Here is a 19,499-nt window from a genome sequence, read left to right on the forward strand (position 1 = left end):
ATCCATGCAAGATAAACCACTTTTGTACTTCATGTTTTCTTTTCCCCGTGAACTCCTTAGTTAGTGTCTTCTTGATAGTTGTGTTTGCTGACTCCACTGATACTTTTGGCATAACTTGTCTTTCTCCACCTACTCGGTGACCTCAGAAAAGGCCTTGTGAGGACAGACATTGCTTAGAAAACAAGCTGTGTATATCTACATACCGTATTTGAGAAGAGGAGAAGGATGAACGTTCATTCTCTGTCCATAATAAAATAGTGTTGTCAACACGAAAAAATACCAGCTAGAGAAATTCTGAAGCAGCTTAGAAATTAAGGAGTTCGTTGTAACTTTGCTATGAAACATCATACCTCAATAGATCCACAAGGGACTATGGAGACATTTTCAGATATTACTTTAAATCCCTTGTTATGCCTGTGCTTGGGGAAATATGCAAATTATTGTACATATGCATTCATCCATACTGTCATTTCTTCGTATGCTCTCATTATACACTTAACGTTTATAATGTAATGTTAGGAAATTTTGGACTGCCTGAGGCTTGTGGGAATTGGAATGCAAAACATCTGAATTGCATCACATTGGAGAAGGCTGGTATTAGGAACCAAATAACTTCAATTATAGCTTCTGATCTGTCTACCACTTTTTTGTCTACCACATTTCACTTCAGATCTCTCTCTCTCTCTCTCTCACTTTGAAATCCAAATTAAGGGAAATGGTTTATCTTGAGATTCTTCTATTTTCACCTGAAATGTGTTTCAAGTGACATGCTTGAAAATAAGCTGTTACCCAGGCTTTATACCTTTTTAACTCAGAGTGAAATGTGAATTAATATTATTTATTTTAAATATGTGAAATACCCAGGAGTGCAACAGGAAGGGTGATCTATACAAATCCACGTCAAGCAGGACTGAATTACCCAGATACATAGTTTCAGTATCTCCAAGTTTTAATATTTAATGTTTCCCTGTAGGAATGGAATATACTCATTCATTTACACAAGAGTATTGGTTAATTCATACTCAATGTGGCAGCTATCTAGAGCAGGCGTCCCCAACCCCCAGGTCATGGCCCAATACCGGGCTGTGGTCTATTTGGAACCAGGCCACGTGAGTGGCAGGCCAGTACCCATGCACATACGTCCAGCTTGACTTGCAATTTGGATTGGCAGGTGTGTGCACCTCTCTGCTTGCGCAAATCGAGTTGTGAGCGCACCCACCTGCATGCTAGTCTGCTGCTCACACAGCCCGCCAGCCGGGCTGCCAAGCCGCAATTTAAAAAAGGTGGTTGTTTTTATAGTCATTCTCTTATGCCCAAAATAAATTAATAAGTGCTTCTTTTTAAATAGCATGTTGGAGAACTCAAAATATTGAAAGTTAATACTACATCCTTTCCACACTGGTGCTTTTAAGTTCCACACACAATGGATTCACTTCACATCATACATTTATTTTCAAAAGACCACATTATAGTTTTCTCTGATAGATGGGATTCAGTGCTAAAACGTTGTATTAGTTGTTTGAAACTTTAATCAGATGATTTCTCCAGGGAATTTGTTACTGAATTATATGTGGTTAGCTTAATAATATGTATATACTATTGTTAAAAGTATTGCTTATTTTTCCTCCTTTTGTTGGGACATAATACTCACTCTTAATTGTTTGACTATAAATCTTACTTTGCATTTTTTTTTTCTGCATTGTTTTAACAATGCTCTTTGGTTGTTTTGCTTCTTAGTCTGTAACTTGGTACCTACTTTCCTGGGAATAAACACTGTTGAACTCATATCTTTATAGGCAGTGCTGTTAATATATTCCTTTTGGCTGATATGTATGTCTTGATGCGCAGAACAGTGGATTAGCCAAACTTTATAATGAACTTTATACCATTCAATGTGATGGAAACAGTCTAAAAAGATAACTAATTATAATTATTGGATGCCAATCTTCTCCATCCTCACTCAGATTGGACTACAGCTTGCTAGCACGGTCAACACTACAGAACCAGCTGATGGCTTCAAGTTGGGGGTGACTATGGCCCCTGTTTCTATCCAGGAACAACAAAGACTTGTGGAAGGTAAAACGAGGAAGCCATTTTGGGACATTTGCTTCTCTTCACAACGGGATGTATGTATCCCATGACTTCCTAGATTTCCTACGCTCAAGATTCTACTTCCTTTCTTGGATTGCTTGGGTAGATTTAAAGAAAATCCTCTTAAATATATTGTAGACTGAAGCGAGACCTTCCCCACTCCCCCCTGCCCAGCGCCTTTTCTGTTTTGCATCAAAACATCTTTTCTTGTCTTATTATGGGTAATGGTAATGAGCGGTGAGGAAACAGCTTCATAGATGATAAAGGACATTATAGAAGTCTGGGAGTTAACTGTAAACTAAATTATGTTCAAATTATCAGCCTGGGAAGTAGTCTCCTGCTGTGCTCTCTCTTTTCCCCTCTTTTCCTATAAGATTTACAGTTTTGGTGCAGAAGAAAAACACAAATTGTTGCCTTAATTGTAAAGAAACAATTTTGTGTATACTTGAGCTGTTTTTAAAGACTGTAATGGGGGGGCTTGTACTTCTGGCTCTGTTTGAGTAGACAGACGTTTGATGATCTCTTAAGTTTTTTTCATGAAGAATGGAAGTATGTGATTTCTATTATCTTTGCACACCTGCTAAAAGGCTGCATGATGAAAGAAGGCAGGCTCTAAATCAATTGCTAAGGCTTTGATGGGCTTAGTGGAGGAGTGAAGTGGAGAAGGCATTCATGCAGGTTCATAACCATCTTGTCCAAATTCCAGGAAATTGTAAAAAGGGTTTTGGCTAGAACCCCTGGATCACCCTTTTGGGCCTTTGATCTAGCAATGGTTTCTAAACAATGGAGTGTGGATCTGTGGTGAACTGCAGAATTACAGCAAATGGGCTGTGATATGCACCAAAGGTGGAAAACAAAACAGTTTTTTTTCTTACTGGCACAGTTTTGCTGAGTTAGGGAGAAGAATAGGAAGTAGAGAGGTTAGGGCTATGAGGGAGATTGGAAGGAGCAATATCCACAATTTGGGGTGATTTCATATCCATCATCCTGGCTTTTACTGGTATTTATCTCCATCCAAAGCACACATAATATTTTTTGTCTTGTAAAGCTTCATACTTCATACCTGTCTGGGATTCTTCTAATCCAGGGGTGTCAAACTCGATTTCATTGCGGGCTGTATCAGGGTCATGTTTGTCCTCGGAGGGCCAGAGTGGTTGTGGCCAGATGAATGTGACCAGCTCGATGTCACCTGTGTGGAAGCCCTCCCGAGTCTGTGGCAGCCCTCCCGAGTCTGTGGCAGCCCTCCTGAGCTCCGTTTTCACTGGCAGAGGGTTGCAGGAGGCTGTGGCAGCTAAAAACGGAGCTCGGGAGCCCATTTTCACTGGCAGAAGCACCATAGGCCAATCCTTTGCTGTTTCCAGCATGGCCCTGCGGACCAGATCTAACTACCCCGTGGTCTGGATCTAGCCCTGGGGCCTTGAATTTGACAGCCCTGTTCTAATCAATTCATTGATGTACTCCTTACCTAACAAGTGCCAGTGCTCTATATTTGTCTCTTCTCTTTTGATGTAATAGTATATGGGAATGGCCTTGGGAGAAATAGAGGAAAAGCTACAGACTAGGAAACTGAGCCCACAGAAAGAATGGGAGAATGGCAAATGTATCAGGAGAAACTCTACCTAGTTTCTTGGATTGTAAAGCGAGGGGGGGGGGATATAATTTCAGACTTGCAATATTCTGTCAGTGTAACTTTGCAATAAAGGCAGAGCTAATTACTCCTGATGGTGATTCTTGACAGGACATCTCATAAGGCTGACACCTGAATTTACTGCTTAGCCCTCTCTTTAGATTTCCCCTACATTTGAATACCTCTCAGCTCGGCTTCCAAGGCTATGCCAATGGCTTCCTTCCTCCCCTTTCTCCTCTTGTGGAACTGGAAAGACGAAGAGGGATTCCAATTCATCCTCCATAGTCCTGTTGCTGAAGGCTTCTACATACAACCAGAGCCCACAGAGTTATGGCTGTGTCTGCTTCTACTTGCCTACTGTGTCTCTAAGGAATAAACTGGGGAGGGTGTAGCTGCTTCTTTAAACACGCTGAAAGAACTGAACAAGAAATGAACAACAGTGGGGAGTAAGCAAATGAAAAAAAAAGAAGCATTATCATCCTTTTGGGCCATTTTAGCAGATTGTTAGAAGACTTTCTCCCCAAGGAAGAAAATAATAACCTTCTTCTGCTGAATAAATATTTGCATCTGTGGGCACACACACAAACACACACACACACACACTTTTTGAATTATGCTGTATGCTGATGATTAATAAAATTTGTTGAAAGATTATTAATGATGGCTGAATTCATAGCTTTTCATCATTTTTTTATTTCAGTCAATAGACACTAAAACTATAATTACTATCAACTAGAGAGTTGCAAATATTCGGGGTTTTCTAACGGAGTCCTTGTAGTTGTCCTAAGGTGACGACGCCATGCTGGGGCCCCAGTTTCACCCTGGGGAAGTTAAATAATGCTTGGCAGCTCCTTCCCCAGCCTCCCTGATGCCTGGCGTCATTAACTGGAGAGTGAAAGTGCTTCTGGGGAAGTGGTCAGCCAAGGGTGGAAGATTGGTCCTGACAAATATGACGCTACTTTTATTCACTCATCCCATTTCTGAAATGGGGAATATCTGGATCAAGCATTCCATCGCTAATTTCAAGAAACGTGCAGATTTATACGGTAAAAGTTTTATTTTTCTCCTTCCCTAGTAAGTCAACACCATTAGTTTCAATTGCATTTGGAAACAAACAGGAAGTCTTTAGCACTTTCAGTTGGGGCAGAACGCAATTCCTCTATTAAATACCTGTTTGTGTTAGTTACAGCTCTCAAGAAAGTTTAAGAGACAGCCTTACACTAATAGAGATTCTATTTTCTCTACTTCAAGGGAATATGTTCCTCCTTTCCTGAAAGGCCAAGATAAAAAAACGTGACAAACAGTAGGAACATCGTAAAATAATTTCATTAGAACCAACGAGGGAGAGGCTGATCAATATCGAACAGTGAAATGTTCTCAGCCAAAGTAAGTAAACAATCAAGAGAGGAAGACTTACTGTATTTTTTTTAAAAAAGAAAGAAACATTTCAGTATTTGGTGAAATGCTAAAAAAGCAAAAGCAAAGTAGAACTCTTTGGCTTAAGTGTGCCTATCAAGAAATATTTCTTGCTGACATTAGGTAGATGAGCAGTTGGAATAATTAAGGGGGCTCCACTGAAGATCTTAGGAAGTGGGGAGATCCATATGGGATGAAGCAATTCTTCAGCTGGGTTGTTTCAAGTAGCTAATGAGATACTGCTCAGTGAAGCAAAAAATTTCTGGGCAAGGCTGTAATGAACATATCAACTAACTACGTAGTTGGGGGAAGGCTGTTTTGGGCAAAATATGAGCAAAGCAGAATTGAATAGGAATACAAAGCTATAAAATGTGGCTGCAGACCCATCCAAACAGGCTATATTCTTCTCTCTAGCTATTAATAACTACTCACTGGATTTCTTAACCGATTTCCAATTTATTGAATGATACTGCTGGTCATAAGCACCTGTTTAGGTCTTTTACTATCCCCAACTGAATTGAAAGAAAAAGAGATGGGGATCACCAGACACTTTATTCCAAATTACAATTTGGCAGTGATGTAAATGTTAAATTCGGCAGAATAGTAATAGTCATTTCCAGTAGTAATAACAGTAAGATTAGTAGGTTATAGGACTATACAGCACTTTGGGTTTCATGATGTATGTAGAGGTGTTCATGTAACACGATCTACAACCGTTTAAAGCACTACTTCTTTGGGATCTGAGGTTATCTTTTGTGGTGCAATACAATCTTCGGAAAATACATACTTGGTCTAAACAGTTGTAGATATTTACTACATGTACATTGAATTGTACCTGGAAAGAAATGGAAAATAATCCAGCTCACAGAGCAAAAGTATCATCACGTGTGCCATTTTAGGGGCACGCATAATCCAGCTGAAGCTTCTGAATATTGTTCAAGAACAGCCCCATGTAGAATGCATTGCAATTGTTCATGTGAGAGGTGACTGTGAGCAGATCGTATGGCTTCTTCAATATAAATCAGCCCCTATAATATTACTATCAACTGGTATCCTCTTTGTGTTGTATGTAGATGGAGCTGTCAATTTTGATTAGGTAAATGCTATGAACAGCCCTCTCTGGCGTTGCCCCCGTTCTTTAAAATAGGCAACTCTTCAAACTTTAAGACTTGTGGATTTCAACTCCCGGAATTCTTCAACCAATCAAGTTGCCAAGTTTGGAGACCCTTCCTTTCAGCGGTCGCCAGCTGTGGCTCACTGGTGGGCCGAGAGAAAATGTCACCCCCAGAGCAACCCCCCAAAGCAATTAATCCAGGCTGTGCAGAAACACAAGGCTGCACCACCCACATGGCCTGTGGGAACCCTCCCCGCCCACTCACTCCTTACCTGGCAAACTTGCCTGCTAAATTGCTATTTTTCCTCTTCCCCCCCAACCATCAGCTATTCTGCTATGCTGGGAGATTTAGATTAGTTAGAAAGCAAGAAATCATTGGATTTCTTACTTTCCAGCTAGTCTTTAGATCTTTGGCTCTGCTTTTAAGCACAGCTCAACCTCCCTTAGGACTGAAGGTTCTATTATTCAGTGCAGACTCATGGCAAGCAAATTTTAGTGACAGACTCAGATAGCTGATGGCAGATAGATAGATCACTGAATGATTCTGTGAGCAACTCAATCTGCCTGCCTGCTTTGCCTGATTTGGGGTAAAAGTTGCTCTTTTTTAAATAAAAAATCAATATTTACATACATAGTGTGTTGTGAGTTAATTTTGTGAGTTTGCTTGGTAGCAAATTTTATGTGACAGACTGAGCTAGCCGATGGCAGACAGATAGATCTCTGAATGAATCTGTATTCTATGAGCAACTCAATCTGCCTGCCTGCTTTGCCTCATTTTGGGTAAAAGTTGCCCTTTTTTAAATAAAAAAATCCAATATTTATATAAATATTTATAATATTTACATACAAGCCATGTCCAGCCAGTCACATGACCACCAAGCCACACCCACAAATTAGGCCACGCCCACAGAACCGGTTAGTGGTCCCTAGGATTTAAAATTATGAGGTCCAAAAGGTTGGTGACCCCGATTTAGAGTGCATCCCTTGACCTGTTCACCAACTAGTTGGAAACATCTAGGACTAAAACCATGAGAAGACACGATTCTCTATATGTCTTCTATATTAACTGATCCGATAAGCTTATTGAAGTAGGCTGAGAGGGCAGCAATTTTATATTGGATGTTTATAAGTATACAAGAATGTTTTGAATGAAGAGAAGTAATCAAGAAAAAGAGAATTCCATATAGTACATAATTATATCTATGCCCACTTAGCCCAGGGATTGATTCTATGTTGTGTACTTGGCAGATGCTAACCCTTCACCAATGGGTTATGTTTTTATGAAAGAATGAGGCAGAGAATTGCACCCTAGTAATAATTTACTTATTTTTTTTACTTCTATATACAAATTATTTTGGCTTCAAAATAATTGGAAATAGCGGTCAACGTGTCAGGGGGAAAAAGTCAGTTTAATTAACAACAGTGAAGTTGCAAAACAAACACTGAATGTTTTGGTAGAAAAGCCATTAACAGGGTTTAACAAGTTAAATTCATTGTAAACAATTCTGTGAAAATGTTGAGAACTAAAGATAAATTTAAAATGTAATTTAATAGATATTTTTTTATATAAGATTAACTGTTAACATGCTGTTGCTTAATTATGCTCAACAGAATATTCAAAAAGTGTCATTGTATTTATCAAAGCAATGATGTTTAGCTTGTTGTTTTACGGACACAAAAGAATTGGCAGTTATTAGGTAAAAGCTCTTTAAATTTTTCATGTTGAGGTGTGTATCTGTAATCATAAGGCTAGAAGCATACTAATTTTTAAATCAAAACCATTATAGCACTTAAATGAGAGATCAAGCAATATATCATGGTGCTTTTTGATGCTTTATAAAATATTCAGGGTATAGCATTTCTACTTGGAGGAGCTCCTCATACCATTATTCCTGCTTTTTCATAGCCACAGCTTCTGTGTTCTTTTTAACGGTAAATCCATATAGAGCAAGCAATAGTGGCATATTCTGAAGTACAGATTATGGTATCTAGGTCTCTTTCATGGAAAGTGATAGCTTGATCTTTGGCAATAACACTTTTGATAAAATGCTGCCATAAAAGTAACAATTGATCCTCAAAACAGTACTAGATGCAGGAAAATGTAAAGGGGCAGCTGGTGAACCTGAGGTGCCCTAAAGCAGGGGTCCCAACCTCTGGGCCATGCACGGGCACTGTTCTTTGCCCCGCTAGGAACCAGGCTGTGCATGTGAGCCAAGCCCCATCTGTATATGGGCAGGATCCAGGCAGCGCATGAAACCATACCTCTCCTGCTCCCTGGAAAAAAATGCCGTCCACGGAACTGGTCTCTGGTGGCCAAAAGGTTAGAGGTCATTGCCCTAGAGATCTTCCTGACTGGTCTTTATTTAGTTTTACAAATTACACATAGCGTTTTCACCAATAACAAATTTGGCAACTTTCACAACCAGGGCAGGAAGGTTTAATATCTTTGTATGCATTCCGTTTACAGGTTTCCATCTTTACTCCATTCACTTATACTAGTTTTTGAGCTTTTACTTGGCTTGGTTATTTTTTCCCCATCTTGGTTTGTGCTTATGAAAGGGGAAGAAACGTTGGACTGAAAAATTTTGCACCATTCCTTAAGGCAGCTCCTAGCCTGGGTGTCCTCCAGATATGTAGGCTTGGTTGCAACAGCTGGAAAATTCTAGGACTTGGAACCTAAACATCTGGAAGGTAGTTTGGCTGGGAAAACTGCTACATGACTACTCCATTAATCATAACCTATTCGGTAGAATATAGTTTTATTTATTTAAAGGATTCTGGTCTACCTTTCAGCCACTAAAATGGATTCTGGCATGGTATATTAGCATAAACTTTGGGAACAAAAACAAACAAAGCAGTTAAGCTGCAAATCTTAAAATTTGCGAGGAGAAAAGAACATATTAATCAATTTAGAAGCCAAGTACAGGTAGTCTTTGACTTACAACCACAACCCAAAATTTTGGTTGCTAAGTGAGACAATTGTTAAGTGAATTTTGCCTCAATTTGCCCACTGTAGTTAAGTGAATCACTGCAGTTGATAAGTTAGTATCATGGTTGTTAAGTGAATCTCGTTTGCCTGTTGACTTTGGCTTGTCAGAAGGTCACAAGAGGAGATCACATAACACTGGGATGCTGCAGCCATCATAAAAGTGGCTCAGTTGCTCAGTTGAATTTTGATTGGGGGATCATGGGGCTGCGGCAACAGTTGTAAGTGAGAAAAATGGTCATAAGTCACTTTTTTCAGTGTTGTTGTAACTTCGAATGGTCACTAAATGAACTGCTGTAAGTTGAGGACTACCTGTACTATTAAATCCAGACAAATAAGCACATGGGAAACTAGCCTCTAAGAGAATGCAATATTTGCACAATAGTAAAAGTTATCATATTGTTCCTTCTTGTTTCACTGATGTATTTGCAGTATTGTTCTGACCCAAGCCTTGTTCCAAGAAAACAAACATGAAACAGGGGTAACAGAAAAACCTTTTAATGATTCTTTATGAATTCCTTCACGGTTAAAAAGCTGTTTCAAATTAATTATCTCTGATAAGAACGAGCCTTGGTGCAAGGCTGCCAAGAACACTAGATAAAGTTACTAAGATAGATTTCAAACACAAAGAGTCTCCAAACACCAACCAAGATATTCCGAACATCCACAAGGCTTGAGTGCAAAAACTTCTTTGCTTCCTGCAAAGAACTCCGGTTTCTCAGCTGGCTTTTATCTCTTGAGGGAGGGGCCATTACCTTGCAGCCTTACTCCTGAGTCACACATGCTGCTGCAGCTGCTCTTTCCTTTGAGCAGCCCTGCGTGCATGCGCACTGGGCACAGGCTCCTCGGGAATCTCTTCATCACTGCTGCCAGCCTCCACAATCTCCAAAGGCAGCATTCCACTCCCTGATGGCCCTGCCCCCATCCCTGCCTCACATGCAGGCCCTTCATCTCCGAGACCTCAGCCATCTACACCTGCTGCCGGCGAACCACAACAAGTATATGATCCTCTTACCCTCACATTTACGGGTTAAAGACACAAACTGCCGTTGCCTATTTAAAAAAGAATATGCTCAGATGACTTTAGGATATTAATGATATCCATCTCCATCCTAGATTGTTTCTTCAGTATTGGTCAGTCAGAGCTCTTGTTAGTATGCACAGTACTTCATTCCTTTTATGTTTAGTCTCAAATTATAAATACGATGTATAAATATTCATAGGCACGGAATAATCAAAATTTTAGAAGCTCTTTTAGGTGCAGCTCTGGGCAGCAAATCAGACACCAGTATGGATTGTCTGCATATAGTTCCAGTATGGGGAATCACTGAACTGTACTTAATCTGCCCAGTTTAAAAAGCCACAAAGACTATTAACAATGCTGACCTGTCTGTAGACTTACACTCTTTACAGAGCATGTAATGTGAACATGTCTAAACCACAGTGAGAACTTAATACTGGTTTTTCAAATAGTGCTGCTTTATTTTGGAATCTCACTTCAGCATTGGAAGAGTTGCCTAATTTGCTTGTTTGTACATATGTCCTTGTTTTCCTGTCTTGTTCCCCCCTCCCAAAGCACTCTTAATGCTGAAGATGGTAAGGATTTGTCTTAGTTTTGAAGAGAAATCATAGAATTATTTTAGAGCTGGTTCAAGGGAAATGTTCCGGCATTAATAATATTAACTCCTGAGGGTTTTATTAAGGAAACTTTCATTTGCTCAAATGAGGATGCGGTATTGTAGATTAAAAAGGAGACGCTGCTTTTTTTCTTGCTGTTAATGAGCAATTATTTTATTTTGGAATATTTATGCAAATTGTATGTATTGATATTGGTTTCTTTTTTACTTTCTGTAGTATGAGATGCTAAGCAAAATGCTTGATTTGTGTAAATGATTACAGGCAGTCCTTGACTTAGGACTGGTGCAGTGGTGGATTCAACTTGTTTTACCACCGGTTCTGTGGGCGTGGCTTGGTGGGTGTGCTTTGAGCATGCACAGGCTTTGCTACTGAACTTCTCCCGCAATCCTGCACTCTCCCTGTGTCTTCAACAGCTGACGCGCGGCAGTCCACTGTGGCGTGCGAAGCAGCTGAGCTTCAAAACCAGGAAATAAAAGTCAGTATAAAGTCAGGGCGGGTGGGTGGCCCCAGCAGCTGATCGTTGGAACGAACTGGTTCACTTACAGATGATCCTTGAAGCTACCGGTTTGGTCAAATATTTACCACTGGACTGGTGGCTTAGCAACTGTTCAAAATTATGATAGACCCCCAAACAAGGGACTTGAGACTCAGATTCGAAGTTTTGATGTCTGCTTCCACCCCACGATCATGTGACTGAAGTTTAGGCATTTGGCAATAGGCCTGTATTTATGCCCGTTTGCCACATGGTTATGTGATCATGATTTTTGATGTTTTTGTTGGAAACGTGTGTGCACCCACTTAGCCCCGCCATAGCCCCCAGTCATGAGAGAAAAGGGGGAGGAGGAGGATCGCCTGAAGGGAAGCCTCTGTCCCGATTTCCAAAAAGAAGAAATAAAAGGAATAGCCAAGAGCCCCAAAAGAGCTTGCTGGCTGGGCCCAACTGTGGCTTTCCGAGAGAGAAGAGATGCAGAGACAAGAGAGTGCAAGAGAGATACACACATACAGAAAGAACGACATAGAAAGAGAGGGGGAAACTGGCTGAGGGTGAAGCTCCAGCTTTCTCCGAGCTGTGTGAGGTTCGGCAGGCCAGCCCCTTTTCCTGCTGTGATTCACTTAACAACTATGGCAAGAAAGGTTGTAAAATCTCACTTACGTTGTGGTTCACCAGCAGCAGGTGCGGACAGCTGAGGTCTCAGAGACCAAGGACTCAGATGAGGGGCCTGCGTGTGATGCAGGGATGGGGCCAAGACCATCAGGGAGTGGAATGCTGCCTTTGGAGATTGAGGAGGCTGGCAGCAGTGATGAAGAGGTTCCGAGGAGCCTGTGCCCAGTGTGCATGCACGCAGGGCTGCTCAAAGGAAAGAGCAGCTGCAGCAGCACGGGTGACTCGGGAGTAAGGCTGCAAGATAATGGCCCTCAAGAGATAAAAGCCAGCTGAGAAACCGGAGTTCTTTGCAGGAAGCAAAGAAGTTTTTGCACTCAAGCCTTGTGGACGTTCGGAATATCTTGGTTGGTGTTTGGAGACTCTTTGTGTTTGAAATCTATCTTAGTAACTTTATCTAGTGTTCTTGGCAGCCTCGCACCACCTTGGCAAGGCTCGTTCTTATCAGAGATAATTAATTTGAAACAGCTTTTTAACCGTGAAGGAACGGAATTCGTAAAGAATCATTAAAAGTTTTTTCTGTTACCTCTGTTTCGTGTTTGTTTCATTGGGACAAGGTTTGGGTCAGAACAATTTAACAACTGTCTTCCTTAGCAATGGAAATGTTGGGTTCAATTTTGGTTGTATGTTGAGGATTATCTGTATTTGAAATAATTGGGTTGGTGCTTGTAGTAAAGTGTTTAGGGTCTTTATTTTTATTTATTTATTATTTGTATCCTGCCTTTATTCTTTTTTACAAATAACTCAAGATGGCAAGGGACGTGGTGGCTCAGTGGGTAAGACACTGAGCTTGTCAATCAGAAAGGTCGGCAGTTTGGCAGTTCGAATCCCTAGCGCCATGTAACAGAGTGAGCTCCCATTACTTGTCCCAGCTTCTGCCAATCTTCGAAAGCATTTAAAAATGCAAGTAGAAAAATAGGGACCACTTTAACAGTGTTCCATGCACCTTTGATGTTTAGTCATGCCGGCCACATGATCAAGGAGATGTCTTTGGACAGCCCTGTCTCTTTGGCTTTGAAACGGAGATGAGTACCACTCCCTAGAGCTGGAAATAACTAGCATGCATGTGCAGGGGAACCTTTACCTTTACAAGTTGGCAAACATAACCTATTTTCCCCACAACAACCCTGTGAGGTAGTTTGGGCTGAGAGAGAGTAGAAGAGCAATCGCTTCTACTGACATTAAATGGTTCAACCTCTGATTTAATACACATTCCTTCTCTTAACAAGAATGACTGAAGCCATTTCAGTGAACCTGTGATTTATGTTTGAGAGTCTGTAATTAAGAGATTTACATGTGGCACTGTGAACGGAAGTTACTTCCTGCTGCAGGATGGATACCTGAGGAAATTGAGTTATGAGCTCATGCATAATACCACATGTCTTCCGTTGTAAGACATTTAGTTAAAAGCAGCAATACTGTAATAAGTGCTTTAAAACTGGAATAGAAAATTTCTGAGTGGGGTTATGTAGTCTAATTTAAAGTACTAAACTTCCTACTTTTCTCGTATTACTTGGTAATTTTAAAGTTTCTATAGGAAATAGTAGAGAGATTTTCTTAAATACTTTAATGTTTACTAAGCTGTATTGAGTTGAAATATTGTTAGTGGTTTTTTCTTTCTTTCAAGGAATCATAGCTGGCTGACCACTCTTCTTATTAGGAAAAACTTCCAATGAACTCACCATAGAGGAGGTTCAGGAGTTCAATGTAATCTGCACATTTATTTTGGCATTAGAAGATTGTATTTTGCTGAATTGGTAATTTTTCATACTTCTCTTTAAGTTAATTTGCAGAATATATCTAAGTCTGTTCTATTTGTTTACATGGCTTAATTATTTATAAAGCAAGCAATAGCTCAATTGTAATTCCTCTGCTGTTCATAAAATCTTTTTTTTTTTTTTTGCATGTGAATAATTTTCAAACAAGTGGTTATTTAATCTGATGCCGGGGAAAAAGGAAAGTTGTTATCCCGCTTTTAGATAAAAGGCACAATAAGAAGATTAGGATAAGTACGTTTATAAGCATGTCTCAGTTTTAGATACTTTACATTTCATGTCTAAAGTCAGGGTGCTGTTGTGGTTAGCTGGCAGCAGGTGCGGACGGCTGAGAAGAACGAGAACTCAGATGAGGGGCCAGGACCATTAGGGAGTGGACCTGCTGCCTTCAGAGATTGTGGGGGCTGGCAGCAGCGATGAGGAGGTTCCCGAGGAGCCTGTGCCAAGTGCGCGTGAGCTCAGGGCTGCTCGCAGGAGAGAGCAGCTGCAGCAGGACGAGTGACTTGGGAGTAAGGCTGCAAGATAATGGCCCCTCCTTCAAGAAGATAAGAGCCAGCTGGGAATTGGACATTCTTTGCAGGAAGCAAAGATGTTCTGAAACTTGAACCTCGTGGACGTTGCTGTATCTTAGTTGGTATTTGAAGTTGTAAAATATTTCTAGGTAATCTTATCTGTTATTTTTGGCAGCCTCGCACAGTTTTGGTGAGGCTCATGCTTATCAAGGTTAATTAGTTTGCAGCAGCCTTTTAACCGGGGATTCGAAAGAATCATCAAAAGGTTTTGTTCCCTTTGGTTCGTATTGGTTTTATTGGACAAGGGTTTGGGTCAGAACAGGTGCTTTCCATTTGGTGATACTGGTAGTCCCCAACATACAACCACAATTGGGATCACAACTAAGAGGGACACCCATTAAGCGAGTCATGCACATTTTTACAACCATTTTGCCACAGTTGTTAAGCAAATCACCACTGTCATTAGAGAATCATGTGGTCTTTAAGTGAATCCAGTTTCCCCCATAGACTTTGTCAGAAGTTTCCTGTGAAGGTTGCAAAGGTGATAATGTGATCTTGGGACACTATAACTATCATAAATAATGCCAATTGCCAAGTTTTCAAATCATGTTTAAGTGAAAATGCAACAGCAGTTGTAAATGCAAGGACCAGTTGTAACTCACTTTTTCAGTGTAGTAAAAATATTAATAGTTTACTTCTGAGCTCATCAGCTGAACGATCTACATCAGGGGTGTCAAACGCATGTCGTCATGTTGCCATCACATGACATATTGGGACTTTTTCCATGCTTTGCTAAACTGGGTGTGGGCATGGCCAGCATGTGATGCATCCGGCCCAGAGGCCGGGAGTTTGACAGTCCTGATCTCCAAGTTAAATTCCGTTTTTTTAGTAAGGAGGAAAAAAAAACCTAAACTTTTGGCTCTTCTGCTTTGTAGCATGTGATATGGTGGTTTAATGCCCACATTTCAAAATACAAAGTGTTAGAATCTCCATTCTATTATTTCTGTCAGTTGCCATTCATAATTCTGCTTTCCACAAACTGCTGTTGTGGTTAGTTTTAAAATGGAAGTGCTTGACACACGGATGCAGTTGCACCAAATAGGGTATGTCTTCCTTTTAAATTAAATGTGACAATAAAACTGGTGGTTATTACTGAAAACAGCATCCAGCCCTTAGCTGCTGCTCTGTGAATATTGTGGCTGCTTTTATTGGAGAGTGTCACGTTTATCCCCTTGCAGAATTTGTATGCCAAATACAAGGTGAATTCATTTGTTTTGGGTATTATGAAACTCCTTTGAAATATGCAGCAGGGGTAGTCCTTGACTTATGACTACAATTGAGCCCACATTTTGGTTGCTAAGTGAGACATTTGTTAATTGAATTTTGCCCCATTTTACAAACTTCCTTGCCAGAATTTTTAAGTAAATCACTGCAGTTGCTGAATTAGTAACATGGGTGTTAAATTTCCCCATTGACTTTGCTCATCAGAAGGTTGCAAAAGGTGATCCTGTGATCCCAGGACACTGCAATGGTCATAAATGTGAGTCAGTTTCCAAGTGTCTTAATTTTGATAAGGTGACTATGGCGATGCTGCAATGATCGTAAGTGTGAAAATAAGGATGTCATTTTTGTAATGCTGTTGTAGCTTTGAACAGTCACTGAATGAACTGTTGTAAGTTGAGGACTACCTGTAAAAAGATACCCCTTTAATCTCACCCAAGCTGTTTCTTTCCTTTATCTTTGTGTATCTCAAATTTCCCTCCTTCCTTTTCCCTCCTGGGCCAGTTTTCCTCTGTGGTTTTATTTAGCATTCTGAACTTTCTCTATGAAAAGAGCTACAAGCTTCGTCAGTCTCATGCCTCATCTAGCACAGTGCCTGAAGCAGGGGTAATTAATTCATACATGTGATGACACGAGTACGTATGCAATATTTCCACTGGAAATTAAGGGACTCTGATTTGATAGTCTGGCTAATAACTTGGCACAGACCTTGTAGTCACAGTCAGTGCAATGTTAGCAAAAAACCTGGAGATGTGCGTGATAAACCACTAAATTTAGTCTGACGAGTAGGCATCCTTTGGTGCCTACTTGTCTTGGATTACTTTTTCCAGCCAAGGAGCCAAATTATACTTCTTAGGATGATAATGATAGAAATATGCATAGAAAAAAAAAATCTTATAGTGACGTACTATAGAATGAATAGAACGAGAAGGTTTTTAGAAATGTTTGAAAGTGCTAGAAAGAGTGGGAATAGACATTTGTGGACTTAAAAGTACATAAATTTGGAAATAATTTTGTAAACTTATACAGTATATTCTGAATGTTATTCTGTACAGTCTGTGTATAGAATTGAAGAAATATAGTTTGTTTTAGACAATGATTGTAATGGTATTGGTTGAGTATATTTTAACACATTGATTTAGCTGTAAATTGGAACTACAGGTTGCTGTATTCAAAGGAATGTCACATCTTTTGCTATTTAGAAAAAAACAGGTGGGGAGAAGCGCTGAAAACAAAAACCCTCAATATTGTAATAAAATATATTTTGGATTCCATCTCCACAGACAAAACAAATTTTAAGGAAAAGAGCAAAACAAAGGTCAAAATACCATATGAAATGTGGTTTAGTCAATCTTATTTTCTGAGTGTAAAGATCTCTAAAAGCAGTTACCACTCTTTCTTTATCATGTTATTGTTTTCATCAACTTCTGAAATTTGAAGCTTTGCCTGATGAGTGAAGCTTTTCTGTCGTTCCAGAGCTACATTTTTAAAATAAAAAAGCTTTTTGTTCATTCACCCCTTTTTTCTCTGTCCAGGTGTTCATATTTCTTAACGCAAATAAGAATAGATACTTTGTCTTCATCACTTTTATATATCAGTTTACTGGGTCCTGCTGGTCTAGACAGTTGAGTCTAGTTTCCCATCTAATTCATGCTTTTTATCTGTGCTGTCTTCTTGGTTGGGACACTTAGATTTTTCTTTCATTGCTAAAATAGTCAGGAATGTAATTCCCGCAAGAGTTTATTTTATTCAATAAGCTAACTCAGGAGTACAAAAAGCAGACTTTTTCCACAATCCTAAAACACAAATCAGTTTCTTTCACATTAGAAAATATTTCTTGGTTGTTAGGAAAAAAGTGTGGGTTTAAAAAAATTTTTTTTTATTTATTTTCCAAATAACAAATCTGTGGAAATTCATTAAAAATGTTCTTGTACTCATGTCATAGACTTAACTTTTCCAGAATTTCTAAAAAAGTTATAGGATGATTTTAAAAAATACTGAGATATTTGGCAACTTAGTATTGTAAAATTTTCACATTTATAAAAGTTACTTCTCTTCCAGCTATGAGTGATTCATTCTCAGAATGAATATCTACAATTATTTGCACATTGCTGAAGACTTCATTGAGTTGGAATTCTCTGAAAAAAAAAAACTTGTGGTTCTATTGCATATATACTACTGAGGTGGCCCAATATATCTTCCTCATCCTTTTCTCAGACAAGGAAAAAAGTGAAAAGATTTTTAGAAAATTTTTGAAACAACAATGAAATGTTGAAATTTTGAAATGACTAGCTTTGAAAATAGGTCACCACTTTCTTCCTTTTGAGTTACTAAATTCAGTTGCTTGGATATTTTGATTGCCTCTAAAAATAAAACTTGGTGCCTTAACTACTGTTATGGGATATATGCTAAGTTAGGATGGCTGTGGCTGTTACACATCATATGAAGCCTGTTATTCTGAAAAGCATTGCTGAAACGTAGTCAGATAGAAATTGCTAAACAGTCAGTTGTGGGATCTTGAAAAATACTAATATTGGCAATTTTGTTCCTAGAGAAGAGCCAACCTGCATTTTTAGCTACTGCACATTGGCCAATACTCGGCTAGATTATGCTTATTTTCATGTGATAAGCCATAATGGTAGCATTTTTCCCGTTCTAGATGGATGTGTGTTTCATTATACCAGTTCATTGCTTATAAAAGACCTAACGGTTATTTGCAAATGGATGGTGAGATACTGATTTGTAGTAAAGTCCACCCTTTGGAGATACTAACTTGAAAAAAATGGAAAAGCTTAAGAGTATGAAAAAATAGGAAGAGCTTAGAGTATACAGGTGAAACTCAAAAAATTAGAATATTGTGCAAAAGTTCATTTATTTCAGTAATGCAACTTAAAAGGTGACCCTAATATATGAGATAGACTCATTACATGCAAAGCAAGATAGTTCAAGCCATGATGTGTCATAATTGAGATGATTATGGGCGCCTCAAAGTGCTTTCAGCTCATGAAAACCACCAAATGCAATCCGCGCCCTTTCGATATTTTAATTTTTCTAGTTGCCTTGAACTATTGCTTTGCCGTATATAATGGGGACAAATGCTTGTGTGAGAGGACAGTCTGCCTGCATAATGGCTAGCACCTGTGCTGCTGTTGTCCTTTCTCTTTAAGCCCTTTCCCTAGCCAGCACAGCAATTGTTGGCTGTAAAAGCTGACCAGAGAGGCAGCTGGCTTTGTTGGTTTGTGTGGGAAAGGAAAGGAGGTATAAAGCAGTCTGAAGTCGCCCAAGCAGATAGGAAGAAATACTATTTTCCAGCAGTAAGATTCATAAGAAGTAGTACTTCTTATGTAGGAGGTGCAGTAGGAGGAGGTGCAGAAGTGGTAAAGAGTGGAGTAGCGAGCAATGAGCTTTTAAATGCTTGTGTATGTGACATCTAGGGACATGTGTGGTTGTGTTGGCTCTCTTGTGTTTTGGAGCCCACTGACTTGGGTATATATAAAAGAACCCGTGACAGCTTCACATGTCCAATTTGCTATATGCTGATGCTAATAAATTAGTTTTATCCATTTTGAGAATGATAGGATACCTAAAGCACAATGAAAGTGCCTAATTATTTCATACGAATAACTTGCTCTGCAATAAACATAACCACATGGAGCAATACAAAATCATTTGATCGGATTGCAGCAATACACATATAGCCTTTGTATGGCAGAAACAGCTCCCGGAATAGTTACTATGGTGGAGAAGACTGCTCTGAAAAAGAATGAATTTCTTAGACCTGTATTGCTTTTGGTGGTCTACTGGCAACCAATCTTTTATCATAATCCCTGTTTCTTGTCATTTCACTCATGGACTCTGATAAGCAACTGATAAGCATTTATCTTGCCTATTAACAGC

At 39.5% G+C, this 19,499-nt stretch overlaps 1 protein-coding gene across 15 annotated transcripts in view; it reads left to right on the top strand.

The window, feature by feature from the left end:
- Nucleotides 1-19,499, top strand: part of LOC113435409 (uncharacterized) — a 263,948-nt gene that overhangs the window by 75,127 nt on the left and 169,322 nt on the right. The gene's annotated exons all lie outside the window — the stretch shown is intronic.

Source organism: Pseudonaja textilis, chromosome 3, assembly GCF_049901715.1.
Source record: "Pseudonaja textilis isolate UNSWEBS1 chromosome 3, rPseTex1.2, whole genome shotgun sequence".
NCBI lineage: Eukaryota > Metazoa > Chordata > Lepidosauria > Squamata > Elapidae > Pseudonaja > Pseudonaja textilis.